The sequence below is a fragment of the Schistosoma haematobium genome, chromosome 3 (genome assembly GCF_000699445.3).
Source record: "Schistosoma haematobium chromosome 3, whole genome shotgun sequence".
Lineage (NCBI taxonomy): Eukaryota > Metazoa > Platyhelminthes > Trematoda > Strigeidida > Schistosomatidae > Schistosoma > Schistosoma haematobium.
Window position 1 is genome coordinate 36,336,116 of NC_067198.1, and position 12,451 is coordinate 36,348,566.

Consider the following 12,451-nt stretch of genomic DNA (forward strand, 5'->3'; position numbering starts at 1 on the left):
AAGCTCATCCTGTGTCTGTCCGACAGTGTATTGGATAAAGACACTGCTCATTAGCACTAGAATTAACAGCTGAAATCGGAACAGACTCACCTGCTTCCTAGGGTTCAGTAATCAGTATGTCGGTTGTGTACTGAAGCCGCTGCTCCTTTGAATTTGAACAGTAGACTTTCAGACTATCCTCCCCACGAAATAGTGTTGGATCTTTATATCCCCAAGTTATGAATGATGTGGCTTCATTTAAAACATATTTCTCACATTGACTAGAGTGAACATTAGAAGTGACTTCGTGATAAGGATAAACAGCAGCTGATATGAAGTCATCCGAATTGTAATCAAAATCGAGGTTATTTAGTACTTGTGATTCGAATTGAACAAGTTCCCCACAAGGAACAAATGCATTATGAGGACAAATAATGTTTGATAGAACATCAAGATTTGATTCTTTTGAAATAGTTCCCTCAAATTTATTAAGAATGTCATTGCAGAGCATAGGATCGTTAGAAAAATCAACATCCATCAAAACTACATCAGGTTTTCGATCATAATTATGTTCACTTAACATATTTTCTTCAGATTTGTAAGAAATTTCATCATAAATATGTGAATCATTAGGAAAAACCATATTTGGTAAAATAACATGAGAAATCTGACAAATTGATTGATTAGAAATTGTTGTCTCACGAGGATTCTGAGTTCCATTTAACTCGGAACTGCTAAGTGACTCTACACTGTCTTCTGAAATCGTTGATGAAGGTGAATGATCATTACAAGTACTCAACTTAATATAATCAGAATTACAAGACTTAATATTAGTTGCAGCAAGATGTACAGTAGTATTACAAACTGACTGAATATTTCCAACATCACTACATTTAAAGCACTTAGAATTACGAAATTTACATGAATTAAAAGAGTGGAACTTGCCACAGGACAAACATTGACCAAACTTGTGCTCATTTTCATGAACTGCATCTCAACTCCTCAATGAATTATCTGCATAACCTTCAGTGTGCACTGTATTGGGATGACGTAATGGAATGGAGTTTATTATATCCTCATGAATCATTTTAGTAAGTCTTCCTCCTTTACCACATTCGGAATTTGTATCCTTAACATAGTCGAGCACTAGATCCTTGAGACTTGTATAAGAAAGCAAAATGGGCTTTTCCAGAGTAAAGCCAGAGTTTTTAATAAGCTATGTGCTTCTTTTCCGATAAATATGAGGAAATTTGCTACAATAGTAACATCCTCATCGTCTTCCTTGGTCATAGCCCAAATTTCGAACCTTTCAAAGTAATCCTCAAAAGCATCAAAATCTGAATGTATATCCAACAATTCCATCACAGGTTCAATCGCGACGCCACTGTGATAATTAGAAGTACTTGAATTAAAGTATGAACTAAGAATCCCAGAAATAACGTAATCGGATCGAGAATTACTAGATAACCACAAACAAATGTACTGTATTTAGAATTCGAAGTTAAGGATTCAACAAGTACAAACGTATCATTCGTTCATTCAAACACCACAGCCGCCACAGCTTAAACTGGATTCTAAGTGTCTGTAATTCATTGTACATCTTCCGCTCAAGCTCATCCTGTGTCTGTCCGACAGTGTATTGGATAAAGACACTGCTCATTAGCACTAGAATTAACAGCTGAAATCGGAACAGACTCACCTGCTTCCTAGGGTTCAGTAATCAGTATGTCGGTTGTGTACTGAAGCCGCTGCTCCCTTTGAATTTGAACAGTAGACTTTCAGACTATCCTCCCCACGAAATAGTGTTGGATCTTTATATCCCCAAGTTATGAATGATGTGGCTTCATTTAAAACATATTTCTCACATTGACTAGAGTGAACATTAGAAGTGACTTCGTGATAAGGATAAACAGCAGCTGATATGAAGTCATCCGAATTGTAATCAAAATCGAGGTTATTTAGTACTTGTGATTCGAATTGAACAAGTTCCCCACAAGGAACAAATGCATTATGAGGACAAATAATGTTTGATAGAACATCAAGATTTGATTCTTTTGAAATAGTTCCCTCAAATTTATTAAGAATGTCATTGCAGAGCATAGGATCGTTAGAAAAATCAACATCCATCAAAACTACATCAGGTTTTCGATCATAATTATGTTCACTTAACATATTTTCTTCAGATTTGTAAGAAATTTCATCATAAATATGTGAATCATTAGGAAAAACCATATTTGGTAAAATAACATGAGAAATCTGACAAATTGATTGATTAGAAATTGTTGTCTCACGAGGATTCTGAGTTCCATTTAACTCGGAACTGCTAAGTGACTCTACACTGTCTTCTGAAATCGTTGATGAAGGTGAATGATCATTACAAGTACTCAACTTAATATAATCAGAATTACAAGACTTAATATTAGTTGCAGCAAGATGTACAGTAGTATTACAAACTGACTGAATATTTCCAACATCACTACATTTAAAGCACTTAGAATTACGAAATTTACATGAATTAAAAGAGTGGAACTTGCCACAGGACAAACATTGACCAAACTTGTGCTCATTTTCATGAACTGCATCTCAACTCCTCAATGAATTATCTGCATAACCTTCAGTGTGCACTGTATTGGGATGACGTAATGGAATGGAGTTTATTATATCCTCATGAATCATTTTAGTAAGTCTTCCTCCTTTACCACATTCGGAATTTGTATCCTTAACATAGTCGAGCACTAGATCCTTGAGACTTGTATAAGAAAGCAAAATGGGCTTTTCCAGAGTAAAGCCAGAGTTTTTAATAAGCTATGTGCTTCTTTTCCGATAAATATGAGGAAATTTGCTACAATAGTAACATCCTCATCGTCTTCCTTGGTCATAGCCCAAATTTCGAACCTTTCAAAGTAATCCTCAAAAGCATCAAAATCTGAATGTATATCCAACAATTCCATCACAGGTTCAATCGCGACGCCACTGTGATAATTAGAAGTACTTGAATTAAAGTATGAACTAAGAATCCCAGAAATAACGTAATCGGATCGAGAATTACTAGATAACCACAAACAAATGTACTGTATTTAGAATTCGAAGTTAAGGATTCAACAAGTACAAACGTATCATTCGTTCATTCAAACACCACAGCCGCCACAGCTTAAACTGGATTCTAAGTGTCTGTAATTCATTGTACATCTTCCGCTCAAGCTCATCCTGTGTCTGTCCGACAGTGTATTGGATAAAGACACTGCTCATTAGCACTAGAATTAACAGCTGAAATCGGAACAGACTCACCTGCTTCCTAGGGTTCAGTAATCAGTATGTCGGTTGTGTACTGAAGCCGCTGCTCCCTTTGAATTTGAACAGTAGACTTTCAGACTATCCTCCCCACGAAATAGTGTTGGATCTTTATATCCCCAAGTTATGAATGATGTGGCTTCATTTAAAACATATTTCTCACATTGACTAGAGTGAACATTAGAAGTGACTTCGTGATAAGGATAAACAGCAGCTGATATGAAGTCATCCGAATTGTAATCAAAATCGAGGTTATTTAGTACTTGTGATTCGAATTGAACAAGTTCCCCACAAGGAACAAATGCATTATGAGGACAAATAATGTTTGATAGAACATCAAGATTTGATTCTTTTGAAATAGTTCCCTCAAATTTATTAAGAATGTCATTGCAGAGCATAGGATCGTTAGAAAAATCAACATCCATCAAAACTACATCAGGTTTTCGATCATAATTATGTTCACTTAACATATTTTCTTCAGATTTGTAAGAAATTTCATCATAAATATGTGAATCATTAGGAAAAACCATATTTGGTAAAATAACATGAGAAATCTGACAAATTGATTGATTAGAAATTGTTGTCTCACGAGGATTCTGAGTTCCATTTAACTCGGAACTGCTAAGTGACTCTACACTGTCTTCTGAAATCGTTGATGAAGGTGAATGATCATTACAAGTACTCAACTTAATATAATCAGAATTACAAGACTTAATATTAGTTGCAGCAAGATGTACAGTAGTATTACAAACTGACTGAATATTTCCAACATCACTACATTTAAAGCACTTAGAATTACGAAATTTACATGAATTAAAAGAGTGGAACTTGCCACAGGACAAACATTGACCAAACTTGTGCTCATTTTCATGAACTGCATCTCAACTCCTCAATGAATTATCTGCATAACCTTCAGTGTGCACTGTATTGGGATGACGTAATGGAATGGAGTTTATTATATCCTCATGAATCATTTTAGTAAGTCTTCCTCCTTTACCACATTCGGAATTTGTATCCTTAACATAGTCGAGCACTAGATCCTTGAGACTTGTATAAGAAAGCAAAATGGGCTTTTCCAGAGTAAAGCCAGAGTTTTTAATAAGCTATGTGCTTCTTTTCCGATAAATATGAGGAAATTTGCTACAATAGTAACATCCTCATCGTCTTCCTTGGTCATAGCCCAAATTTCGAACCTTTCAAAGTAATCCTCAAAAGCATCAAAATCTGAATGTATATCCAACAATTCCATCACAGGTTCAATCGCGACGCCACTGTGATAATTAGAAGTACTTGAATTAAAGTATGAACTAAGAATCCCAGAAATAACGTAATCGGATCGAGAATTACTAGATAACCACAAACAAATGTACTGTATTTAGAATTCGAAGTTAAGGATTCAACAAGTACAAACGTATCATTCGTTCATTCAAACACCACAGCCGCCACAGCTTAAACTGGATTCTAAGTGTCTGTAATTCATTGTACATCTTCCGCTCAAGCTCATCCTGTGTCTGTCCGACAGTGTATTGGATAAAGACACTGCTCATTAGCACTAGAATTAACAGCTGAAATCGGAACAGACTCACCTGCTTCCTAGGGTTCAGTAATCAGTATGTCGGTTGTGTACTGAAGCCGCTGCTCCCTTTGAATTTGAACAGTAGACTTTCAGACTATCCTCCCCACGAAATAGTGTTGGATCTTTATATCCCCAAGTTATGAATGATGTGGCTTCATTTAAAACATATTTCTCACATTGACTAGAGTGAACATTAGAAGTGACTTCGTGATAAGGATAAACAGCAGCTGATATGAAGTCATCCGAATTGTAATCAAAATCGAGGTTATTTAGTACTTGTGATTCGAATTGAACAAGTTCCCCACAAGGAACAAATGCATTATGAGGACAAATAATGTTTGATAGAACATCAAGATTTGATTCTTTTGAAATAGTTCCCTCAAATTTATTAAGAATGTCATTGCAGAGCATAGGATCGTTAGAAAAATCAACATCCATCAAAACTACATCAGGTTTTCGATCATAATTATGTTCACTTAACATATTTTCTTCAGATTTGTAAGAAATTTCATCATAAATATGTGAATCATTAGGAAAACCATATTTGGTAAAATAACATGAGAAATCTGACAAATTGATTGATTAGAAATTGTTGTCTCACGAGGATTCTGAGTTCCATTTAACTCGGAACTGCTAAGTGACTCTACACTGTCTTCTGAAATCGTTGATGAAGGTGAATGATCATTACAAGTACTCAACTTAATATAATCAGAATTACAAGACTTAATATTAGTTGCAGCAAGATGTACAGTAGTATTACAAACTGACTGAATATTTCCAACATCACTACATTTAAAGCACTTAGAATTACGAAATTTACATGAATTAAAAGAGTGGAACTTGCCACAGGACAAACATTGACCAAACTTGTGCTCATTTTCATGAACTGCATCTCAACTCCTCAATGAATTATCTGCATAACCTTCAGTGTGCACTGTATTGGGATGACGTAATGGAATGGAGTTTATTATATCCTCATGAATCATTTTAGTAAGTCTTCCTCCTTTACCACATTCGGAATTTGTATCCTTAACATAGTCGAGCACTAGATCCTTGAGACTTGTATAAGAAAGCAAAATGGGCTTTTCCAGAGTAAAGCCAGAGTTTTTAATAAGCTATGTGCTTCTTTTCCGATAAATATGAGGAAATTTGCTACAATAGTAACATCCTCATCGTCTTCCTTGGTCATAGCCCAAATTTCGAACCTTTCAAAGTAATCCTCAAAAGCATCAAAATCTGAATGTATATCCAACAATTCCATCACAGGTTCAATCGCGACGCCACTGTGATAATTAGAAGTACTTGAATTAAAGTATGAACTAAGAATCCCAGAAATAACGTAATCGGATCGAGAATTACTAGATAACCACAAACAAATGTACTGTATTTAGAATTCGAAGTTAAGGATTCAACAAGTACAAACGTATCATTCGTTCATTCAAACACCACAGCCGCCACAGCTTAAACTGGATTCTAAGTGTCTGTAATTCATTGTACATCTTCCGCTCAAGCTCATCCTGTGTCTGTCCGACAGTGTATTGGATAAAGACACTGCTCATTAGCACTAGAATTAACAGCTGAAATCGGAACAGACTCACCTGCTTCCTAGGGTTCAGTAATCAGTATGTCGGTTGTGTACTGAAGCCGCTGCTCTCTTTGAATTTGAACAGTAGACTTTCAGACTATCCTCCCCACGAAATAGTGTTGGATCTTTATATCCCCAAGTTATGAATGATGTGGCTTCATTTAAAACATATTTCTCACATTGACTAGAGTGAACATTAGAAGTGACTTCGTGATAAGGATAAACAGCAGCTGATATGAAGTCATCCGAATTGTAATCAAAATCGAGGTTATTTAGTACTTGTGATTCGAATTGAACAAGTTCCCCACAAGGAACAAATGCATTATGAGGACAAATAATGTTTGATAGAACATCAAGATTTGATTCTTTTGAAATAGTTCCCTCAAATTTATTAAGAATGTCATTGCAGAGCATAGGATCGTTAGAAAAATCAACATCCATCAAAACTACATCAGGTTTTCGATCATAATTATGTTCACTTAACATATTTTCTTCAGATTTGTAAGAAATTTCATCATAAATATGTGAATCATTAGGAAAAACCATATTTGGTAAAATAACATGAGAAATCTGACAAATTGATTGATTAGAAATTGTTGTCTCACGAGGATTCTGAGTTCCATTTAACTCGGAACTGCTAAGTGACTCTACACTGTCTTCTGAAATCGTTGATGAAGGTGAATGATCATTACAAGTACTCAACTTAATATAATCAGAATTACAAGACTTAATATTAGTTGCAGCAAGATGTACAGTAGTATTACAAACTGACTGAATATTTCCAACATCACTACATTTAAAGCACTTAGAATTACGAAATTTACATGAATTAAAAGAGTGGAACTTGCCACAGGACAAACATTGACCAAACTTGTGCTCATTTTCATGAACTGCATCTCAACTCCTCAATGAATTATCTGCATAACCTTCAGTGTGCACTGTATTGGGATGACGTAATGGAATGGAGTTTATTATATCCTCATGAATCATTTTAGTAAGTCTTCCTCCTTTACCACATTCGGAATTTGTATCCTTAACATAGTCGAGCACTAGATCCTTGAGACTTGTATAAGAAAGCAAAATGGGCTTTTCCAGAGTAAAGCCAGAGTTTTTAATAAGCTATGTGCTTCTTTTCCGATAAATATGAGGAAATTTGCTACAATAGTAACATCCTCATCGTCTTCCTTGGTCATAGCCCAAATTTCGAACCTTTCAAAGTAATCCTCAAAAGCATCAAAATCTGAATGTATATCCAACAATTCCATCACAGGTTCAATCGCGACGCCACTGTGATAATTAGAAGTACTTGAATTAAAGTATGAACTAAGAATCCCAGAAATAACGTAATCGGATCGAGAATTACTAGATAACCACAAACAAATGTACTGTATTTAGAATTCGAAGTTAAGGATTCAACAAGTACAAACGTATCATTCGTTCATTCAAACACCACAGCCGCCACAGCTTAAACTGGATTCTAAGTGTCTGTAATTCATTGTACATCTTCCGCTCAAGCTCATCCTGTGTCTGTCCGACAGTGTATTGGATAAAGACACTGCTCATTAGCACTAGAATTAACAGCTGAAATCGGAACAGACTCACCTGCTTCCTAGGGTTCAGTAATCAGTATGTCGGTTGTGTACTGAAGCCGCTGCTCCCTTTGAATTTGAACAGTAGACTTTCAGACTATCCTCCCCACGAAATAGTGTTGGATCTTTATATCCCCAAGTTATGAATGATGTGGCTTCATTTAAAACATATTTCTCACATTGACTAGAGTGAACATTAGAAGTGACTTCGTGATAAGGATAAACAGCAGCTGATATGAAGTCATCCGAATTGTAATCAAAATCGAGGTTATTTAGTACTTGTGATTCGAATTGAACAAGTTCCCCACAAGGAACAAATGCATTATGAGGACAAATAATGTTTGATAGAACATCAAGATTTGATTCTTTTGAAATAGTTCCCTCAAATTTATTAAGAATGTCATTGCAGAGCATAGGATCGTTAGAAAAATCAACATCCATCAAAACTACATCAGGTTTTCGATCATAATTATGTTCACTTAACATATTTTCTTCAGATTTGTAAGAAATTTCATCATAAATATGTGAATCATTAGGAAAAACCATATTTGGTAAAATAACATGAGAAATCTGACAAATTGATTGATTAGAAATTGTTGTCTCACGAGGATTCTGAGTTCCATTTAACTCGGAACTGCTAAGTGACTCTACACTGTCTTCTGAAATCGTTGATGAAGGTGAATGATCATTACAAGTACTCAACTTAATATAATCAGAATTACAAGACTTAATATTAGTTGCAGCAAGATGTACAGTAGTATTACAAACTGACTGAATATTTCCAACATCACTACATTTAAAGCACTTAGAATTACGAAATTTACATGAATTAAAAGAGTGGAACTTGCCACAGGACAAACATTGACCAAACTTGTGCTCATTTTCATGAACTGCATCTCAACTCCTCAATGAATTATCTGCATAACCTTCAGTGTGCACTGTATTGGGATGACGTAATGGAATGGAGTTTATTATATCCTCATGAATCATTTTAGTAAGTCTTCCTCCTTTACCACATTCGGAATTTGTATCCTTAACATAGTCGAGCACTAGATCCTTGAGACTTGTATAAGAAAGCAAAATGGGCTTTTCCAGAGTAAAGCCAGAGTTTTTAATAAGCTATGTGCTTCTTTTCCGATAAATATGAGGAAATTTGCTACAATAGTAACATCCTCATCGTCTTCCTTGGTCATAGCCCAAATTTCGAACCTTTCAAAGTAATCCTCAAAAGCATCAAAATCTGAATGTATATCCAACAATTCCATCACAGGTTCAATCGCGACGCCACTGTGATAATTAGAAGTACTTGAATTAAAGTATGAACTAAGAATCCCAGAAATAACGTAATCGGATCGAGAATTACTAGATAACCACAAACAAATGTACTGTATTTAGAATTCGAAGTTAAGGATTCAACAAGTACAAACGTATCATTCGTTCATTCAAACACCACAGCCGCCACAGCTTAAACTGGATTCTAAGTGTCTGTAATTCATTGTACATCTTCCGCTCAAGCTCATCCTGTGTCTGTCCGACAGTGTATTGGATAAAGACACTGCTCATTAGCACTAGAATTAACAGCTGAAATCGGAACAGACTCACCTGCTTCCTAGGGTTCAGTAATCAGTATGTCGGTTGTGTACTGAAGCCGCTGCTCCCTTTGAATTTGAACAGTAGACTTTCAGACTATCCTCCCCACGAAATAGTGTTGGATCTTTATATCCCCAAGTTATGAATGATGTGGCTTCATTTAAAACATATTTCTCACATTGACTAGAGTGAACATTAGAAGTGACTTCGTGATAAGGATAAACAGCAGCTGATATGAAGTCATCCGAATTGTAATCAAAATCGAGGTTATTTAGTACTTGTGATTCGAATTGAACAAGTTCCCCACAAGGAACAAATGCATTATGAGGACAAATAATGTTTGATAGAACATCAAGATTTGATTCTTTTGAAATAGTTCCCTCAAATTTATTAAGAATGTCATTGCAGAGCATAGGATCGTTAGAAAAATCAACATCCATCAAAACTACATCAGGTTTTCGATCATAATTATGTTCACTTAACATATTTTCTTCAGATTTGTAAGAAATTTCATCATAAATATGTGAATCATTAGGAAAAACCATATTTGGTAAAATAACATGAGAAATCTGACAAATTGATTGATTAGAAATTGTTGTCTCACGAGGATTCTGAGTTCCATTTAACTCGGAACTGCTAAGTGACTCTACACTGTCTTCTGAAATCGTTGATGAAGGTGAATGATCATTACAAGTACTCAACTTAATATAATCAGAATTACAAGACTTAATATTAGTTGCAGCAAGATGTACAGTAGTATTACAAACTGACTGAATATTTCCAACATCACTACATTTAAAGCACTTAGAATTACGAAATTTACATGAATTAAAAGAGTGGAACTTGCCACAGGACAAACATTGACCAAACTTGTGCTCATTTTCATGAACTGCATCTCAACTCCTCAATGAATTATCTGCATAACCTTCAGTGTGCACTGTATTGGGATGACGTAATGGAATGGAGTTTATTATATCCTCATGAATCATTTTAGTAAGTCTTCCTCCTTTACCACATTCGGAATTTGTATCCTTAACATAGTCGAGCACTAGATCCTTGAGACTTGTATAAGAAAGCAAAATGGGCTTTTCCAGAGTAAAGCCAGAGTTTTTAATAAGCTATGTGCTTCTTTTCCGATAAATATGAGGAAATTTGCTACAATAGTAACATCCTCATCGTCTTCCTTGGTCATAGCCCAAATTTCGAACCTTTCAAAGTAATCCTCAAAAGCATCAAAATCTGAATGTATATCCAACAATTCCATCACAGGTTCAATCGCGACGCCACTGTGATAATTAGAAGTACTTGAATTAAAGTATGAACTAAGAATCCCAGAAATAACGTAATCGGATCGAGAATTACTAGATAACCACAAACAAATGTACTGTATTTAGAATTCGAAGTTAAGGATTCAACAAGTACAAACGTATCATTCGTTCGTTCAAACACCACAAAGTTCCAATCAATAAGATGATTTATAGTAAGTCTTCACACAAATATGTAAGTTAGCATCAGAACATTGGAAGAACCAGACCCAATTACAGAGTCAACAAACCAGCTGCTCACCGTGGACTTCGACCAAAACGATGTGCTTAAGGCTCTTAGCACCCTAAACATGGAGAAGTCAACAGGACCAGATGAACTACACCCTAAAATCTTGAGACATATTGCCCAATATATCGCAGCCCCACTGATTGTGATATTCAAAATGTCACTTGACCAAGGTGTGTTACCTATGGACTGGAAGGACCCAATCGTCACTCCCATACATAAAACAGGTCCACGACAAGTTCCATCGAATTACAGACCCGTAAGCCTCACCAGTGTTGTAATTAAAATACTGGAAAGAATAATCAAACGGACCATAACGGCATTTATGGAAACCAATAACTTGCTGAACATGGCACAACATGGTTTTAGAAAGGGTCTATCCTGTACAACGAACCTCCTTATAGCTAGGGAGTTCTGGATTAATGCGCTAGACAACGGAAACTCAGTGGATGTTGTTTACATAGACTTCAGTAAGGCTTTTGACAAGGTGCCAACTAATAGACTGCTATTGAAGTTGGCAAACCTTGGTATTGCTGGACCTCTTTTAAAATGAATTAGGGATTTCCTAGTAGGTCGTAGGCAAAAAGTAAGAATAAATTCCAGGTGCTCCATCTGGAGACCAGTACTTAGTGGAGTACCCCAAGGTTCCGTCCTAGGTCCTTTACTTTTTATAATGTACGTTAATGATCTTACAAGTATAGTACAGTCTCCAACGTTATTATACGCTGACGATGTAAAAATTTGGCGGGTAATAACTGGAGACGAAGACGCATTTACTCTTCAGGCAGACTTAAATAATATGATAAACTGGTATAAAGAGTGGCTGATGCCTATGAACGCGGAAAAGTGTGTCTACATGCACTTGGGGGATTCAAAGGTTAATAAGTACAACATAGGGGATTTGTCATTACCCGTAGTCCGGTCTCATAAGGACCTAGGGGTGACAGTGAGCAATGGTCTTAAGACGACGGCCCATTGCCAGGAGGTCGCAGTTAAGGGGTTTCGAACCCTCTGGGCTTTAAAAAGGACATTCACTAAGTTTGATACTACCATGTTCACCACATTATACACATCCTTAGTGAGAACTAAGTTAGAGAACTGTGTTCAGTCTGCAAGCCCCTGTTTAAAAGGTGACTCAGACATACTAGAAAAAGTACAGAGGGCAGCTACGCGTGCTATTCCGGAACTCCGGGGTTTATCATATAAAGAGCGGCTTGAAAAACTGAACCTCTTTACTCTATCCTATCGCAGACTAAGGGGAGATCTAATATTGATGTACAGAATACTGAG